The sequence below is a fragment of the Typopeltis vanoorti genome, chromosome 11 (assembly GCF_054136105.1).
Source record: "Typopeltis vanoorti isolate ZY-2024b chromosome 11, IOZ_Tvanoo_1.0, whole genome shotgun sequence".
NCBI lineage: Eukaryota > Metazoa > Arthropoda > Arachnida > Uropygi > Thelyphonidae > Typopeltis > Typopeltis vanoorti.
Window position 1 is genome coordinate 17,557,179 of NC_143559.1, and position 17,766 is coordinate 17,574,944.

The window sequence follows — 17,766 nt, forward strand, 5'->3', positions numbered from 1 at the left end:
TAAAAGGTATGGTAATAGGTTTAAGGATAAGTTTGTTTGTTTTTTTTTAAAAAAAAAAGAATTTAAATACAATCAAATTAAGCTTGCTAATCAAGGTAAAAATTGGAATTTCATAAACTGTAAAGTTCAGATATTCTCACTAAAAATTAAAATTTTGAATTTACGGTAATAAAAATCATCATATTTATGGAACATTTACAACATTTATTTATTACAAGATTTATTCAACTCCAGCTTTGATTTTTTTAAAGTTGCAGTAATAAGCATAATAATTCCAGCTTTAGTTAAAACGTAGAGGCAATAAATAGTAACGATAACTTGCTATGCTCGCTAACATCCACTTTTTTACTCGACATTTTATCCTAAAATGACTAGAATCTTGATGCACAAAAAAATGAACTGAAAAATCAATTTAATTTATAAATAATAATAAACTTGAAATTCAAATGCTCTATTTATGTGATATAGAAACTGCTCTTATCCAACTAATTAATATAAATAGCAGCAACACACAAAAAAAAAACTTCTGTTGTCTCTGGCTTCAGAAATACCTCAACGGGAAAATAGCGGACTGTGAACTGCGCCCTGCAGTACTCATATACAGCTCCAGCAAAAAGTTATTCTCCCACGGCGAAAAGAAAAACTTCTGAGAGAAGGTGCTTCGGGTAATTTGTCTCACCTTTTCTCCTCTGCTTGGGCTCACCAAAAATGCCTGGACGACTGCCTCCTTTTTCTGCTGCCTCCACTAACTCGAATTGCCGCCAACTGTCAACCGGGATTCCTCTCTGGCCTGGAAGCTTTTCTCCGGCGATTGGAACATCTCCTTTTGGCAACTCGAAGCCTTCTCTTAAGACTGGACCCAGGAAGCTCCTCTCTGGCAATGTCTGGAAACGGGAAGCCCTCTCTCTAGCTACTTCTGGATCCAAGAAGCCCTATATGCTTGGCTCTGTCCCCTTTTATTATGCCTTCTCTGAGACCTCACACGAAGTTTGTAACCACCGAAGAATTCTGCATGATTCTTTCATCTTAAGTTTCAAGTTCGGCCCGCTCTTTGTTCTCTTCTGTGCTTTCTTTTGATTGTAAGTTGCAGACCATCCGAAAGTTGTTTGAACCTTTCTGACTGACTTCAGAGGTGTTATATGCAGAGCTTGTATGCCTTTCTCATACACACAAAATTTAATAAACATCCTTTCTAATGCCGCCATGTAGATCTATTACATACAGCTCCGGCGAAAAACATTGCCTTTGTTTTTAACACTCTAACATATTCTTATTAAAGAAGTGTATACAGTTAATTTCCAAAGAGCTATTTACAAAAATATCTAATACAAAATATACAGAGACAAACAAGGTTATTTTTTTACAACATTCTTATGGGACTTGACCTAAGTAAAAAATCGATGTAATGTGCTTTGGAATATTTAAGCTACAATCGAGTTTTTACAATATTGATAAGAACAATAGTCTAAAAGTCCAGGTAGTCCAGAGAAAATCATCTCTGACAAAATGAAACTAGTTTATTTATTTAAAAACACAAAAATACAAATTTATTAATTATATCTTTATAGAGTTCATAATTAAAATGACTCTAATAATAATAACAATAATAGATTTCTACAGATGTGTCTCATCTTGTTTTGGTATTATCAAAATTATCAAGTTATTCTGAAGCATTATGAATTTTGCTATTTTATTATTATGATGCTAATATTTCTTCAAATGCGGCACTTCTTACAACAAAACTGGCTAAGTTATGTTGACTATATCTGTTCGCAAATATACTCAAAATCCCTTTGACCTAATAAAAAGGTAGAATGCTGATGAAACTTCATCAGCATTCTATCTGTTAAAATGCAATTCCCCCCCCCCTCGCCGTTAACAGATTATTGTAGTTATGTGCACTGTATTTCTTGGATTGACCCTTTTTTGCTGCACAATTTACTTATTGTGTCTCTTCCCAAATAAAAACGAATTTCACATGTTCGAAAATAAATAATCAAAATGTTTGCTTGCATTGGAAATATTATGTCAAATATTTATATTTTTTAAATAACATTTATTGAAATAAATATGACATTTTGCTTCCTTTCCTTGCAAAATAAGATTATATGGGTCGCACTGTGTAGCTCAGTGGAAGTGGCGCTTGCGTCCTCTGCGCTTGGTCGCTTGAAGTTAGACTTAAGTTCAAGTCTAGTCTCCGACTGGAGGAACTTTTTCTAAGCCTTTCTTCGACAGATTCCCGAGTTAGTCGATCTCTGGCGCGGGCAAACGGGTTTTTCCTCCTGGAAACTCGGGTTTTTCATCCCATAAACTCAAGAAAATCGACCGTAGTACCCACATTATGTCAGACAGTAACATATTTTGTTAGGGTTAGGTACCAAGAGATGGCAGCACTTGTTTGCCAGCCTCTTCATCGGTGGCTGCTATAATTAGTGATAGACATGGGCCAGATATCTCTGATTGGCTACCGGTGGAGATTGAACTGCCCACTCAGTCTCCAAAAGTTAGATAGGGTTAAAAGGCCTCGCTGACTCCCTATGAGGGAATAAAAGGCGTTAGCTGATTTTTTTTTTATGGGTCGCACATTTCAATTTTAGGAAAGATTTTTTTATTATTATTTTTATGAACAACAAATGGTGTTAGACCGCATTACTCGGGGTTTCCGATTGTGAGTCTTTTTAATTTATATCCAATGGTATTTTATCAGAGATTCTACGCCTTTGTCTTTTGCTTAAAACTGCAACAGTACAATTACTTTGGAAAAATAACGAATTCAAACAAAAAGAAAGTGCGCACGTTATCTAGCAGTATTTTGTGTGTGTGTGTGTGTGTGTGTGTGTGTGTGTGTGTGTGTGTGTGTGTGTGTGTGTGTGTGTGTGTGTGTGTGTGTGTGTGTGTGTGTGTGTGTGTGTGTGTGTGTGTGTGTGTGTGTGTGTGTGTGTGATGATAATATTAGGAGGGGGGAAGTTAGCCATTAACGGCGAATTAATTCTGTTATGAAAATTTTGGAAATAAAATTTCATTTTGACCATGCACCTACACATGTTTCAAAAGATAAACTGTAGGGAAAACATCGCTACTTCAAAACTGCCGCATAATATCAAAATTAGCCGAAAATATGTACATAACAGTTGACTTCATAAGTGCCGTTTACTTTGATTTGTAGTGAGTGATTAGGGGGGGGGGGAAACCAAGAAAGTTGTACATGATATGATTCAAGATTTACGTATGATAACTACCTTCGAACTAAGATTATGAATAAAATAGGAAACTTAATTTGGAACAGATGGATGCTGTATCATTTTTAGATTCGGATTTTTTCATGAATTTATAAAATAATTGTTTGACAAAAATAATTATCTTCAATCAAGTTCTTGGAGTATTTTAAAATGTATTGGCGATTAAAATAATTAGCAAAAAAAAATTGATAGTGACATTGATCTTCCAAAGTGATACAATATGAAGTGAAGAAAGTATGAAAGGATTTCTTATTTTACGCTGGCATTAAAACTATAAGTATACGATAAAAACAAGCAGCAAAATGAATATAACTCCTAGGTATTTAGTCTGATATAACTTAGATTCCGGTTACCGACCAAACGGCAAGCAACTGAGTTTCTTGCTGTAGGCCACAGAACGTAGCTACTACGTACGCCAGGTAATGTAGTTAAGTGTTCTTTTCAGCGTGAAGGATTATCAAACCTTCTAATGGACATGCCAGTCAAACTACACTTCTTATCCATGTTCTCTCAGCAGGCGGACAGAATATTATCCAGGTTTGCTGGACGTGTATATACGTTCAGCAAAGAAATGGTACGCTTACATACATGAATTTTATGAAATACAGAGTTCCTGTTAGTTTTATATTCTAAGGAAAGAACAATCTATTTCAAATGGAAGCGGGAAGCCTCACAAAAATTTCAGCGGCCTCTTGTTTTTATATTAAAAAAAATCAGCTAACGCCTTTTTATTCCCGTATACGGGGAGTAGACGAGGCCATTTAGCCCTATCTAACTTTTGGAGACTGAGTGGGCAGTTCAATCTCCACTGGTACCAATCAGTGATAGATGGCCCAAGGCTATCACTAATTAAGCGGTACACAGTGAAGAGAGACGGCTCAAATGTGCCGCCATCTCGTGGTCCCTAACACAATATATTTAATGTCTGAAATAATGTGGGTTCTACAGTCGATTTTCTTGAGTTTACGGGACGAAAAACCCGAGTTTCCGGGAGGAAAAACCCGCTTGCCCGTGCCAGAGATCGACTAACTCGAGAACCGGTCGAAAAAAGGCTTAGAAAAATTTCCTCTAGTCGCCGACTAGACTCGAAACCAAGTCTTCCTTCGTGCGGCCAAGCGCCGTGGTATGCAAACGCCACATCCACTGAGCATTTAATATTTAAAAATAAGTATTTTATTTTGCAACTATAACTACGCTGTTTTTTATTGTTCTTTGTGAGGAGTAAGGTTTCAAAATGAGGCTCCCCTAGAGAGCGAGGCCCCCATCTTGCGTCTTATGCGCCTAATGGTAAATGTGGCCCTGTTTAGTTGTGTCAGGGATTTCTTTTCTTCTCACTTCGTTCTTCACTTTGGTCAAACTGTAAGGAATTGTTAAGGGACATTAAGCAAGACGCAAAGAAACAATTAGATTTGAAATTGTGCCGAAAGCGTTTGAATGATCAACCTGTAAAGATGTTTACTGAGAAAGGAATCCCCTGCAATTTCTCCTTTTGTCTGACTAGACGGAATTTTCACAGGACCATTAGCAACATAAAGAACAACTATATTCTGATGTTGTTCGAAATTGAACAACACTTGTCCGATTGCGCTGAAATTTTCAGAGGGAGTATCTGAAACAACGTGACAAACAATGATATTTCCTACTTGGTTGGAATCGCCTGAACGAGTTGATCTGATTAAATGTCTGCGAAGGAAGCATCTCGCTACCTTGTCCCTCCCATTCATTTTAGCCCTATTAAGGTGAATCTCAGCAAATCAAGAAACAACTATATTTCAAATTTGGCCAAAATCTGTGTAACGATGACCTATAGAGATGCCTATAAAGGAAGAGGAGGAGGAGAAAATCGCCACTTTTTTGAACGTTTTCCGCTATTTTCATTTTTTTAAAAATCAACTGTATTTAAAGTTTCAAATTTAGCAGGCTGTTTTCTGTTAAGTAAAGGTGACAGCCCATATATATATATATATATATATATATATATATATATATATATATATATATATATATATATATATATATATATATATATATATCGAGAAACGGAATTGCCGATGGTAGAATTTTGCCCTTTAATGATTCTTGTAATAAGATTAGTCAGTGAATCGTACACTATTTAAGAGTCACTGCCGTGATTTAAGCACTTTCATTGCTAACGCTGGCATTTGGGCTAGTACACTTTATTTTTAGCTGATAGAAGCCACTTGGTATCTGCTATTGGGAGGTTGTGGTTGCTCTAATTGGCCAAATCACTAATTAGATTTGGAATTTAATTTTTCTTTTCTTTCTTTTCATTCGCATTTCCTGTAATTTTTAAAATTCTTACATTAGTAGGTGAAATATACGTGGTCACGAATAACTGTACCAGTTGCCTGTGAAACTGACGAAATTTACTGAAAAAAAAAAAAAAAGAAAAAAATCAGACGTAATTAGTAATGATTAATAATTAAAGTAACGGAATAGCGGAAATTTGGTTTATTAATATTAAAAACACTTGTAACAAAAGAATCGGTTCTGAAGGAATTTAGATTTAATTTTAATCAAAGAACATTTTAATGCTGGGCATTCTATTATGAAAAATAATATTCTAGAGCTGGACAGGCATAGATCTGCGGTCATTTACAGAAAAAAATATACTACTTCGAAAGACAAATTAAATAATTAGCACACCGAAGTAATCCAAATTTGTATTACTAGGTACTGCAAAATAGTGACTGAATATTGAAAATAATTCTGCACGGTACAGAAAACAAACTATGATTTAATAATCAAGAAATCACATATCATGAAAACCACACAATGGTTGAATAAAAAATACGCTTTTTTTTTTGTTTCGTATCCGTTTCACAAGAAGAGATGAGCAAAGGTGTCTGCAGGAGACGTTTCTGAAAATAAAAAGAAATATACTGTTAATCACCCTGCAAAACTATTTGAATTATAATCAACAACAAATAATACTTATATATACGTATATAGATTACCAAAGAAAAGTATAATTTGCAAAATATTAGTGTGTTTTCAATATTATTGTTATAACAAAAGACTACTTCCAGGAAGTCAAGAAGTCATCCATGGAAGATCTTTCTTCCAAATTTTAGAATATATTCCGAAAATATTAAATTTCATTGTAATAAAATGAATTAGGAATAAGATTATTACATTTCCACATGCAACAATATAAAGTGTTATACTCTCATCTTACATATTAAGGATAATAATAATAGGGATAATTTAATAAAAGGTAATATGTAAGTCTGTTTTTCCCACTTCTTTTTACCCAGACCTATTGTATAAAGTAATGTTATAAATAAGGTGAACACAATACTATCAACGGTATTAAATGGTATCAACGCTAAAATAAATACAAAAAACATGTTTAAAAAACTCACCATCATTAATCTTTCATACTTGCATACAAGTGAAAAAAATTTAAAAAACACGTGTATTAAAAAAGCAACATCATTAATCTTTCATACTTACATTTCGCAAGCAAGCACTTTCGAAGTCAGTCTCTACGCATGCTATTCTTCGGCTTTGACTGGAATTATATTAAATTCAGTATCTGAAATCCTTACAAAAAATTGAAGAGCGATCGCAATTTTCGTTTAAATCGGACTATTTTCAAACGCAAAATCTAGCGAAATATTCCATAAATTAAACCTTTTGTATACCAAAATTTGGCAAAAACAGTTTGAAAATATATAAAGTAATAATTCCATTATGGCTGGATAGAGTTAAATGAAATATGGTGTTGGGAATGTACGCTAAAATGTATCCTCTCGATTCTGTTTTCGTTAAAATTGGACCATTTTTATTAGCAAAGTATCGATTAAAATATGTCGAATCATCTGAATTATGATTTCAAGTGGATCATTTTTAGTGGCAAAATAAATTTTCTGCGTACTCCGCATAAGTCGAAAACGGCTCTAGATCCCAAATGTATAATAATCCCAAATAGCGCAATGCATTTTGCAATATAAGCGCAGTTTGCCCAAGTTAAATCGTATATGCACTAAAAGAGTTCGTTCGTGTAACCACAAGAAGTTAGCGCATACGTTGAGCAAATTGTGATATTTTGTGACAAGCTATCATAAAATATAAGATTTTTGAGTAATTCTGCTATTCCAAGCTGAACGTGTAACATTTAAGTTGCATAAATATGAAATAAAGCATTTGCCATACACATCAGACAGGAATATCAATGTCAGTTTTCTTTACATCATTAAATGATAGTGTCTGGATTAAACGTTTTACTACAAATATAATTTTTCTTTATGTGACGCACAAAAAAATCTCTAAATAACAAACCTACTCCAATATTGCTATCAACATTAGTCTCATGGTCAGATCGTTCATTAAATCAAATTCTTGAAACATAATAAGAGGGGAGGGGAAATAAGACCATTTATTATGCTTATGCATCGTTACGGAACTCATCCAGAAGTTAAATTAGATTTTTTTAAGAAATCTTTTAAAAAGTCTTACATTTAATAAAATACGCGGTTTTCACTGTCCACAACATGGAAGAATGGAATTGATGGAAGACCAAAATTTATTATTATTATTAAATCTCCATGGAGTTAAAAGACTCATCGCGGGAGGTCCCATTGTTAAACACACACAGTTTATCATACCGCGCCTTAAATATGTTCACTGTCTCCGTGCTCACCACACTCAGGAAATGCATTCCAATCACTCACCACTCTCCATGCAAAAAACCTGCTCCTCACCGCCTTGCCAACACTCTCCTCATACAGCTTCCAGGGATGACCTCTTGTTCTCTCCTAATCTTCACTCATTCTAAGCAAATCCTCCCCTTACATTAATCTGGTAAATACCCTTAACAGCTTATATGTCTCGATCATTTCCCTCTCCTCCTCCTATCCACCAATTTCTGCAAATTACATTTTCTCAATCTGTCTTCATATTCAACATTCCAAAGACCAGAAACTACCTTAGTCAATCGTCTCTGAATCTTTTCTAGTACATCTTCATATTTTTGAATAACAGGTGACCAAATCTGTGCACATTAATCCATATGTAGCCTGATCAAAGCCTTATACAAAGGAACCATAACATCTTCTACAAGTCAGTGCCCTCTGCATCATTCCCATTATCCACTGTGCTGTCCTCACAATTTTAGCAATATGTCCCTAGAATTTTAGGTCCCTTTCCACAATCACGTCTAGATCTCTCATCTCCTCTACCTCCTCCACGATATTTCCACCGATTCTATACTCCATATCCAATATTTGCTTCCAAAACCTTACACTTTGCAACAGTGAATTGACATCCCCACTCATGTACCCATTTAGCCAGTATATTCAAGTGCTCCTACAAAGCCACAGCATCAGCTCTACTCCGATAGCTCTTCCCAACTTTGCATCATCTGGAAACAACTGCACATCACCATTCAGACCTCTCCCAATATCATTTATATACAAATCAAACAGCAAGGGACCCAAAACAGACCACTGGGGTACACCACTAGTAACTTTCCTCTTCTGGGACATCACTCCGCCGTACACAACTTGATGATACCTATCAGAAAGCCAATCTACAATCCAGGGTACTAATCTACTATTTAGTCCCATTGTTCCAATTTAATTACCAGCATGTCATTTGGCAATTTATTAAGGGCCCTTGTAAAATCTAAATAAATACATATACCATTGTGTATGAATCACCATTATCCAATGCGTTTGTCACTTTATTATAATAGGTAAGCAGATTGCTAAAATGCGATCTTCCTTGAACAAATCCATGCTGGCCACCAAAGAGTATTTTTCTGTTATCAACCCAATTCTGAATCTTGGTCCTAACTAGCTTCTCTAATACTTTAACTACAACTCCAGTCACACAGACTGGCCTATAATTCAAAGCGCTAGTCTTATCACATCCCTTATGAATTGGAACAATTTTACCCTTTTTCCACTCTTTTGGATCATGGCCCAGTGCAAGACTCATGTCAAAAAGATATGTTAAAGCTGTTGTTAGCTCCCGGAACATTCCCTCAAAACACTTGGTGAAATAGCATAACATCAAGTTCTACAGCCTTATTTACATTGAACTGAAGTTTATTCAATTCCTCGCATACTTCCTGCTCGCTTAATAATAGTTACTCCTCCTCCTTTCCCACTGCATTTCTTATTGATAAAGGGAAGAAATCCCATAAGAGAAATGAACGCTGATACAAAAATTATAATTACTTATTAATAAAAAATATAGAAGTCACAGAAGTAGAATGATGGTTGTCTTGTGGAATGAAATGATGATCTACCTCAAAAAGAAAACAGGTAACGCTATCTGAGGTTTAGGTTAGCTTCTTCTTTTTTTTTTTTTTTCATTTCATAGAATGAACAAAAATGCGTGGCATCAATGACGTGTTTGCCCGTTGGACCATATACGCATATAATAACTCGGCACCGGCTGCATTTTGGTAAAGAGATACCCATTGCGAATATTATTCACATTGGGTATCTCTTTACTAAAATGCAGGCATCTCAATTTTGGTTGCAATCAAACCGTTTTTAGTCGAAAATTTACAAACGTTTTGAAAGCAAAAACTTTTAGAATGCAAAGAGAAACAAGTTAACTGTGTACAATCAAAAACTGTTCTCTATATCTCTTTGCTGTGATAATGAATGACACTTCTATACAAAAAATGCTATTACCAAAAGAGCCTGTTTATGTTGGTCTCCGAACAATTCTATAACTGTTTGTCTGCTGATATAAGCGCTAATAAGTGCCGCTTCCCATCACTACTACCAACATTGTTTAGCTGGTAAACATCTCCTAAAACCGCGTGATATTCTCATAATTTAAAATAAACATTTTACAGAGGACAGTGGGCACCCCCCCCCTCCCTTTTATGTCAATCTTGCTCACGACAGGCTGTAAATCTATCGTACGTTTAAAACAGTAGAGAAGGAAAGAGCCGGATCCGAATTCCTCTCTAGATACCAAACATGGTACTTTTACAAGCCATTTCATGCCTCCAAGACAGGATTACAGTCTCGCACCGTTTTCAGTCAATCGTCTACTACCAAAACCTCAAGTGACGCTATGTGAAATCCAACACAACTTGCCCACTTTATTACTAATTCAACGCAAATAATGAGTAATTGATGATTCGTTCCTATTTCATTGTAATGACAACTGTAATAAATCAATACGGGAATTTTGATTGTATTTTGTAAACTTGAAATTGTTCTTGCATCTATCTGAATAGGAATACTGTCCTTTTGTTTCACCACTGATATAAAATATGTTTCCCAATTGAATTTCAACTGAGACAACCTGAGAGGGGTTTATATCTCTCAAGTTGCCTCCGTTGTTTATATCTCACGTAATATCTCTAACATGAAAGACTACTGTGTGCAGAAAACACGTAGACGTGATTATGATCGACAACTCACTTCGAGTTATGACTTTTACTTTCCTCTATGCGTTATAGGTAGTAACCTATAACGCAGAAGTATTCGTTTATAAGGAGACGAAGAACGTGTCGAATATCTTGTGAATATTAGTGTGTTTTAATAAAATCTAAATAAACTTGTCCTTTTTTCCCATTCGTGTTTGTATTATATATATATATATATAGATGAGATTTCAAACAACATTGTAAACTTCGATGCGTTTACGTAATCCCAAGTTACAAAAATGGGAGCTTCTTCTCCGACTCTTCATCTGACAGTTCTCAAAGCTGGCAATGTTGTTTCTTAGCACTGGAAATGTTTTACTGAACGAGTCACGTAAACATCCTTGTTATTTTTTGACTTCACTGTCTATTGTTTAGGATATTTAGAGCTATGCGGAGCGATGCCAAGATTTCCACAACACACATGTGAAGGATAACAAATGGCAGCCTCGGGCTGAATACTAAGCGTTCCGACTAATAGCAATAATGGTTTACATAAATATAATAATAATAAATGAAGGAAAAGGGGTGAGCTGTGAGTGAGTGGGGAGGAAAATAAATGATCGGCCTGCTCTTTTTCTGTCACCCCACCTGACAGTCCTTAATCACGTGACAGATCGGCGCGGCAACGGCATGGACTAAAGGGGCTATACGATTGATGGAAACCCTGTTAATGAGCCTGTCTTCTGGAAACTGTACGTATGAATATGGCTTATTTCCAGGGGAATCAACGCAACATTCCGCTATCAACCAACACGGAGTCTGGTTCTTGTGACGGCTGACGTCGATGTATGGCGCCGATGATTGACCGCTTACGACGTGCTGAGAACGTCGCCGCAAATATTTTTCGGTGACATTAGTCCTTTCGTAAAAAAAGTTCGTATGCTTAACTGAGGCCATCATGTGCGAAGTCTAAAATTATTAGCATTAAGCGATGGCGTAAACAAACGGAATGTTTGCGATATGTGGTAAACATAAATAATGTTTATGCTTTTCTTTAACTGGGCATTTGGACCCGTTTTCGAATAATAAATATCAAACGCAGGCATGCGTGGAAGAAATTTGTGATGAGCATTTAACAAATGACAGCATCCTGGAGAAGTTCATCCACGTAACAGGAGCCCATTCTTGGTAATAGCCATGCAATCAAAATACGTTTGGACTTTTCAATAATTACATGACTGCATTTTCCGGATTTTTTGATCTCCCCGTCTTACAGAATAAATTCCCCCCACCTAAAAAAAAAAAAAAAAAAATTAAAGTATTGTATATTAGGTAATTCCCATAAAAAAATACAAATTTCCTTTTTAAACTGAATAGTGTTATTTTAACATCGTGGCTTTATAATAAAATTAAACACACGTTAATTAAATAACTTAACTTACAAATAACTTAAATTAAATAGCTTAGTACAAACATTTATAATACAGTATTTGTCAATTTTAATATGGTTTATTAAATGTTACTAATGTGTCTGTAAAGTTAAACAGCCATTCAATGAATATAACATATACTCAGGACCTCAGGGAGACAAGAAGAAGCCCAAACCAACCAACATAAACTATGTAAAGGGGGATAAAAATCCCTTATTGTTTTTCAGCCAGTATGTGAAACTCTATGATCGAAAACTACGATCTAAACGTTCCATGCCGACGAACTGTCGGCGGATCCAAGCGTAAGTGACCACTTGGTAGTGCCACACCAAGGCAAATCGATGCAAAGGTGGAGCAAGATCCTTCACTATTCTTGATATTTTCTCATAATGTAAAAACACACAGCTCCTAGGAGATGTAGTACTGCTTTACATTATGAGGAGAAGTCACTACCGGGTACATACTGGCTGAAAAACAATAAGGGATTTTTATCCCCCTTTACTTATCAACCTCGCCAGAAAAAATAGCCGTTTGGCTTTTCATCTCAACATAAACTATATCATTTTACCTGTGATTTTATTTTATTCTTAATGTAAAAGTAAATTTTATATTAAACTTACACAGTTTTACATAAATTTTGGTCGTCCCTTCTTCAAGATCGAGATCCGAGTCAAACTTATTCCCCCCCCATCCCTCCACTCCTCTATGATGGCCTGCATATTCTGGACCGGGAATCAGGTTCATTACGTTCATCTAACGTATATCCTGGTACCTAGTTTCGTTTTGAAGGAGCTTTTGCAACTTAGTCGATATGGACCTTTGCCCTTTTGGAAAGACCTGGATTCTAGGAGGTGGGGGAAAAAAAAAGCTATTCAAGGACTTTATAACTGAAGATGAGTTAGTCGGTCTCATGCAGAATCGGAAAAAATTTTCATCCGGCAAGCAAACCTGCCAAAAGAACACTCAGTTAACAGACAGACTGTAATTCAAAGCAACTCAAACTTCGATACCATTTGACACCAGCATATTCCTCATGAGCAATAATAGAAGTTATTGCTCATGAGCTTTTTTTTTTCTTTTTTTTTTTTTGATGCGATATATTTCGAATTATTTTCACGTTTATTTTAATATTTAATGAATCTAAATTTTTTTTGTTTCACTTTTAGTGCAAAATACATATACTTTTATTTCTTTATTAATTCAACCTACATTGCAATTTCCAGTTAGTCTCAGAATACACGGCTTGTTAGACTAACAAATCAAAAAGCTAACATACTCAATCTTCACTCAACCGGAGAAAGATCTGAAAGTCTGGACTCAAATGCGATAAGTATATTTTGAAATCAGGAAAACAAGACAAACATTTTCAGTTATATAACACAGTTTTAAACATTTTCCTGTCTACTGTCGCACGCTGTCAAAAATCTATAACCCGCCCTCCAAGAGTGCAACGTAATTTATAAGGGCCCTTTCAGGAATTTCACGAATATCCTTATTAAATTTAATTATAAGATTTAAATGAAATACCAAACTTGTTATAATTTCAATCCTCACCACTATGTATACACCTGAGTAAGAAACATGAGCCAACCACGTCTTAAACGTCCGAAACATAAGAAACCGCATAAATAACACCTCTCGACCTTAGGATTCGAATCTATAATAGGGATTATAGTTCATACAGTAGAGGTAATCAGTGAAGCACAAAAAAATGGAAATTGCACGACACATATTGTATGACATGAAATTACACGTACGTCATTCCTAAATGATCACGCAACTTCTTCCGTATGTAGTGCTCATATCAGGCATTTCAGATCACTGACAAAAAATTAACTATTTAATTAATCGTAATAATAACATAGGTTCGAAGGATATTAATTCTGATTTTAATGTTCACCATATCAAACATACACTCAAAATATTCCGATACTTTAATTAAATAACAGACATGTTTTTTTCTGTTGTTGTTGTTCATATTTTCAAGGTGGGCTATTTATTTTTATGCTTATTATAATCAAGAGACAGATGTAACAAAGTCTTCACAGCAATGATAGGGTTCGATTTCCAGTAACATCCCATTTCACATGCAAGCATTTTGGATTTGAGTCCAAACTATGCTACAAATATGCAGTGTGGATAAGATATGACATACACATAAGATTAAATATTTTACGAGAAAAAAGAAAACGAGAAACGGCACGGTTTAGTGAAGAGGAACCATCACACAATCAATTTTAGTCGCAAAAAAAGGAAAAAAAAACTGCTAGTAATATTAGCTACTAGCTTAAATGACTTAAATAGTGATATGTGTATGTTGGGCACAAAAACCATACGCCACTGTCAAATAAATGACTGTCATTTCAAGAAATTTTTATAATAATTTTGAATGTGAGAAGAGGGGGGGAAGCAATTTTCACATCTCTAATATGATTGTGTAGTTGTATTCATATTCTATTCATTTACATTCTTTCTTTGAAATGCTAGCTTCAAATGAAACTTTCTTTGCTTCCTATGCATTTATTCTTTCCCACTTTCATCTGTTTCAGTGAAGTACTTCCAACTTCTCCAATTCATCGATATATGTTTCAAATTAAAATCGCCTATCACAAATCCCTCATGCAAGATTTCGAAAGTAAAGTAAAGTACAATGTCAACTTGTGACATTGCTCTGTGAGATATTATCTTCTCGTCATCCTCCAACGCCCCCTTCCGATGAGCAGGAACTGCCTTCAAAATACCACTTTATAACAAGGCGTTAAGATTCAAGTAGCTAATCTTTCCTTTCTCTAGACCGTAACTGCGCATGTGTTGGAACGTGCATTCACACTTGTTTCTTAGCCTGCAACTAATCTCACAAATCTAGCGTGGATGGAGAGGATATTAGCAGAAGTTGTAACCCGATAAGCGGCGACCCTCTTGCATCCAATTACGTCCAAAAAGCGCCCTCTTTCCGCCTTCTGCATGGAAATAAAGCAGACAGAAAAACACAACGGGGTTCGTGTTCTTGTGGAACACCCAATAAACTGGATGTGAAGTTCATTTTTTTTGAAAGTGTGTGTGTGTGGGGGGGGGATTCTTCACTAGTATCTCCTCTGCATCGACCGCCTCCTAATGATCTGAAATGGAGGATGGGAGGGAGAGAAGAACGTCTCTGTACGGGGGGAAGTTTGCTGAGGCTTAGCTGTCATGGCGATTCTTCACAGACGTCACCATGATGAGCTGAAGACGGGCGTCTGTTGCTTGTATAAGAGCAGAAGAAAGAGAAATGCCCTCAAATATGACAATTCTTAACCTACTTCGTCATATCAAAATATGTAATATGGAATTTGTTTATGGATCTGGAAAAACATGAACTTTTTTTTTTAATTCTATAAGCAGAAAAAAATGCCTTAAAACAATATTATGTTAATATACCGAAGACAGCATAGCCTTGTAATCACTTTCATGGTTTTGGGTAGCATAAGAAAACTTCAGGCCGATTTAAGCCAGTGACGATTACAGGAATTTTTTCCTAAACCTTTCTTTCTTTCTCTTTCTCTCTTTCCCAGCTGACTGTGTAGTCCATGGATCTCTGGTGCAAGCTTGTGTTGGAATAGTTGAAATTCGTCAAGGCAACTAAGCGACCTGTTAAATGGGCATGTTTTCGGGCTGGTTTGCTTACTTGGCAAGATGGAAAACACGAGTTTCGGGGAAGAGAAAAATCCTGCCACTTCCGAATGAAATGGCGCGAACAAATAATGGCTTTTCTCCGGAAGAAACTCGACTTTTTATACCATATCTCAGCAAAATCTACAATTGGCCACACTCCATGACATATAAATATGAGTTAGGATATTTAGCATGCAGTGGAAATGCATTCAACTTGGCGAGAAATGAAGACCGACAGCAAACAAATAAACAAAAAGACTGGGACTAAAAGAATGTTATTTACTGTTGCATTCGTATTCTTTTCATTGTTCACTAAGAGAAAACAGAGTTTTAGAATTTATTATTATTCGTGACACCTCCAAGGAGTCTGAAGATTTTCATCATCAATTTTTCAAATTGACTAAAAATGACGCAAACTCAATTGTGCAACACTTAGAGAAGCTTTTTATACATAATTCAAATGTTCTCCGTTGCAACTGCGAACTTTTCAGCGTTTCCAAGTAAAGAATTCTTTCAGTGTAAGTAACGTTGGTGAAGCGAAGGAAAAAGAGTGTAGTGGAGTAAAATTATGACCTGTGGAAGAATATGCCGCAGTTAAGAATCATTGCTCCTCTAAGAGAATGAGACCAGTGCGGTATATCTGATAACTGCTTGTGTTCGCTGGCCTTTTTGTCCGTTGTGAGGAATGAAAAACTCTGCTATTCCTCAATATGAAATCAGCCATCTCACCCTCAGCTGAAAAGTCCTTATAATGGTTCTTCGCATCTTAGACAGAATTCGAATCCATATCTTTCCAACTGAAGGAAAGATGTGATGAGAGCAACTGCAGTGAGAAAAGAAAAGTCACTACATGATCGACCGTGAATCCACATTCAGTGCTCCAAATGAGCAATTATGAGGAATTAATAAGTTCAGTTACTGAAATCTTGTGAGAAGAATAAATGCACTTTAACCCTGATTTCGTTTCTTTAGAATTACTAAAGAAGCGATGAAAGGGGATAAATACACTGCATTCATAGACATGATGCGAGTCTGTTACACACACACACACACACACACACACACACACACACACACACACACACACACACACACACACACACACTTATTTGTTATTATTTGTTTATGTGTCTCCGGCCAGTGTATCTGTTTTGGCGCCTAATGAAACTGTCAACATAATTAGTTTTGTTTACTCGTAGTACCGAACTTGAAAAGTTAAAATGTTTTGTAAGTGATTTGTTACGTTCCAATGGTAAATGTGTATACCATAGTGGATAATTTTGCGAAACGCAAACTGTCTTGTTGAATTATTCGAAATATAATTATTAGTTGCTAAATACGTAATCTTCGGAGCCCAACCACAGCAGAAGTTTATTCACTCTCAAAGCAATTCGAAAACTGGTAGACAAAATCCAACATATTCAATGAGTGATTTACCAAACGCCAAGTGGGGGGGGGAGGTATCTTGGACCGCTTCAAAGAGGTTCAAGAAAAAGCGATCAGCATATCAACACTGAACATTCTGCATTTCTGAATGTTTCATTATTCATTATTGGCTCCCAATCCATCCATGGGCAATGTGAAATGTTATGGTTAGCATTTCAACCTATGGTTACAACCTATTTAAATCCTAAGGGGGGGGGGGGGGAAGAAGAAAACTACACTATGTTTTTTTTTTTTTTCCTGAAATGACCTTATCATTGAATCTAATTCTAGTTTTAAGTCTTATGGCAAAAGCATGAATGCGTGTAACAAATAAGATTTCAATTAATGTACGACATTTTAAAACAAACATCTACTGGCTTGTGTAAAAGCGATTTCGATTAATAAAGAAAAGCTTCTAAAATCTGCACGCACTTTAGAATGAGTGCATTTCTGAGGGGTCTGCGCGAAATGTTCATATTTGTAAATCTTTCATCCACACAAGAATTGTATATATTTTTGAAAAAAACTAAAACTGTCCATAAACAGGGAATACTCGTTGGGCAGCCCACACTAAATTCTTTTGAATATTTCCAACGAAACGGCTACAGATTTTTTTAAACATCATCGCTTTCATCTGAACTTTTTGAAAATCCCATTAAAA

At 35.7% G+C, this 17,766-nt stretch overlaps 1 protein-coding gene across 4 annotated transcripts in view; it reads right to left on the reverse strand.

Moving 5' to 3' along the window:
- Nucleotides 1-5,977: 5,977 nt before the first annotated feature.
- The window catches only part of LOC150101336 (mitochondrial 2-oxodicarboxylate carrier), a 223,235-nt gene continuing 211,446 nt past the window's right edge, over nt 5,978-17,766 (reverse strand). For all 4 annotated transcript variants that reach the window (XM_090400214.1, XM_090400216.1, XM_090400217.1 and 1 more), the window contains exon 10: nt 5,978-6,121. The gene's annotated coding sequence lies outside the window, so the exon portion shown is untranslated. The remainder of the gene's footprint in view (nt 6,122-17,766) is intronic.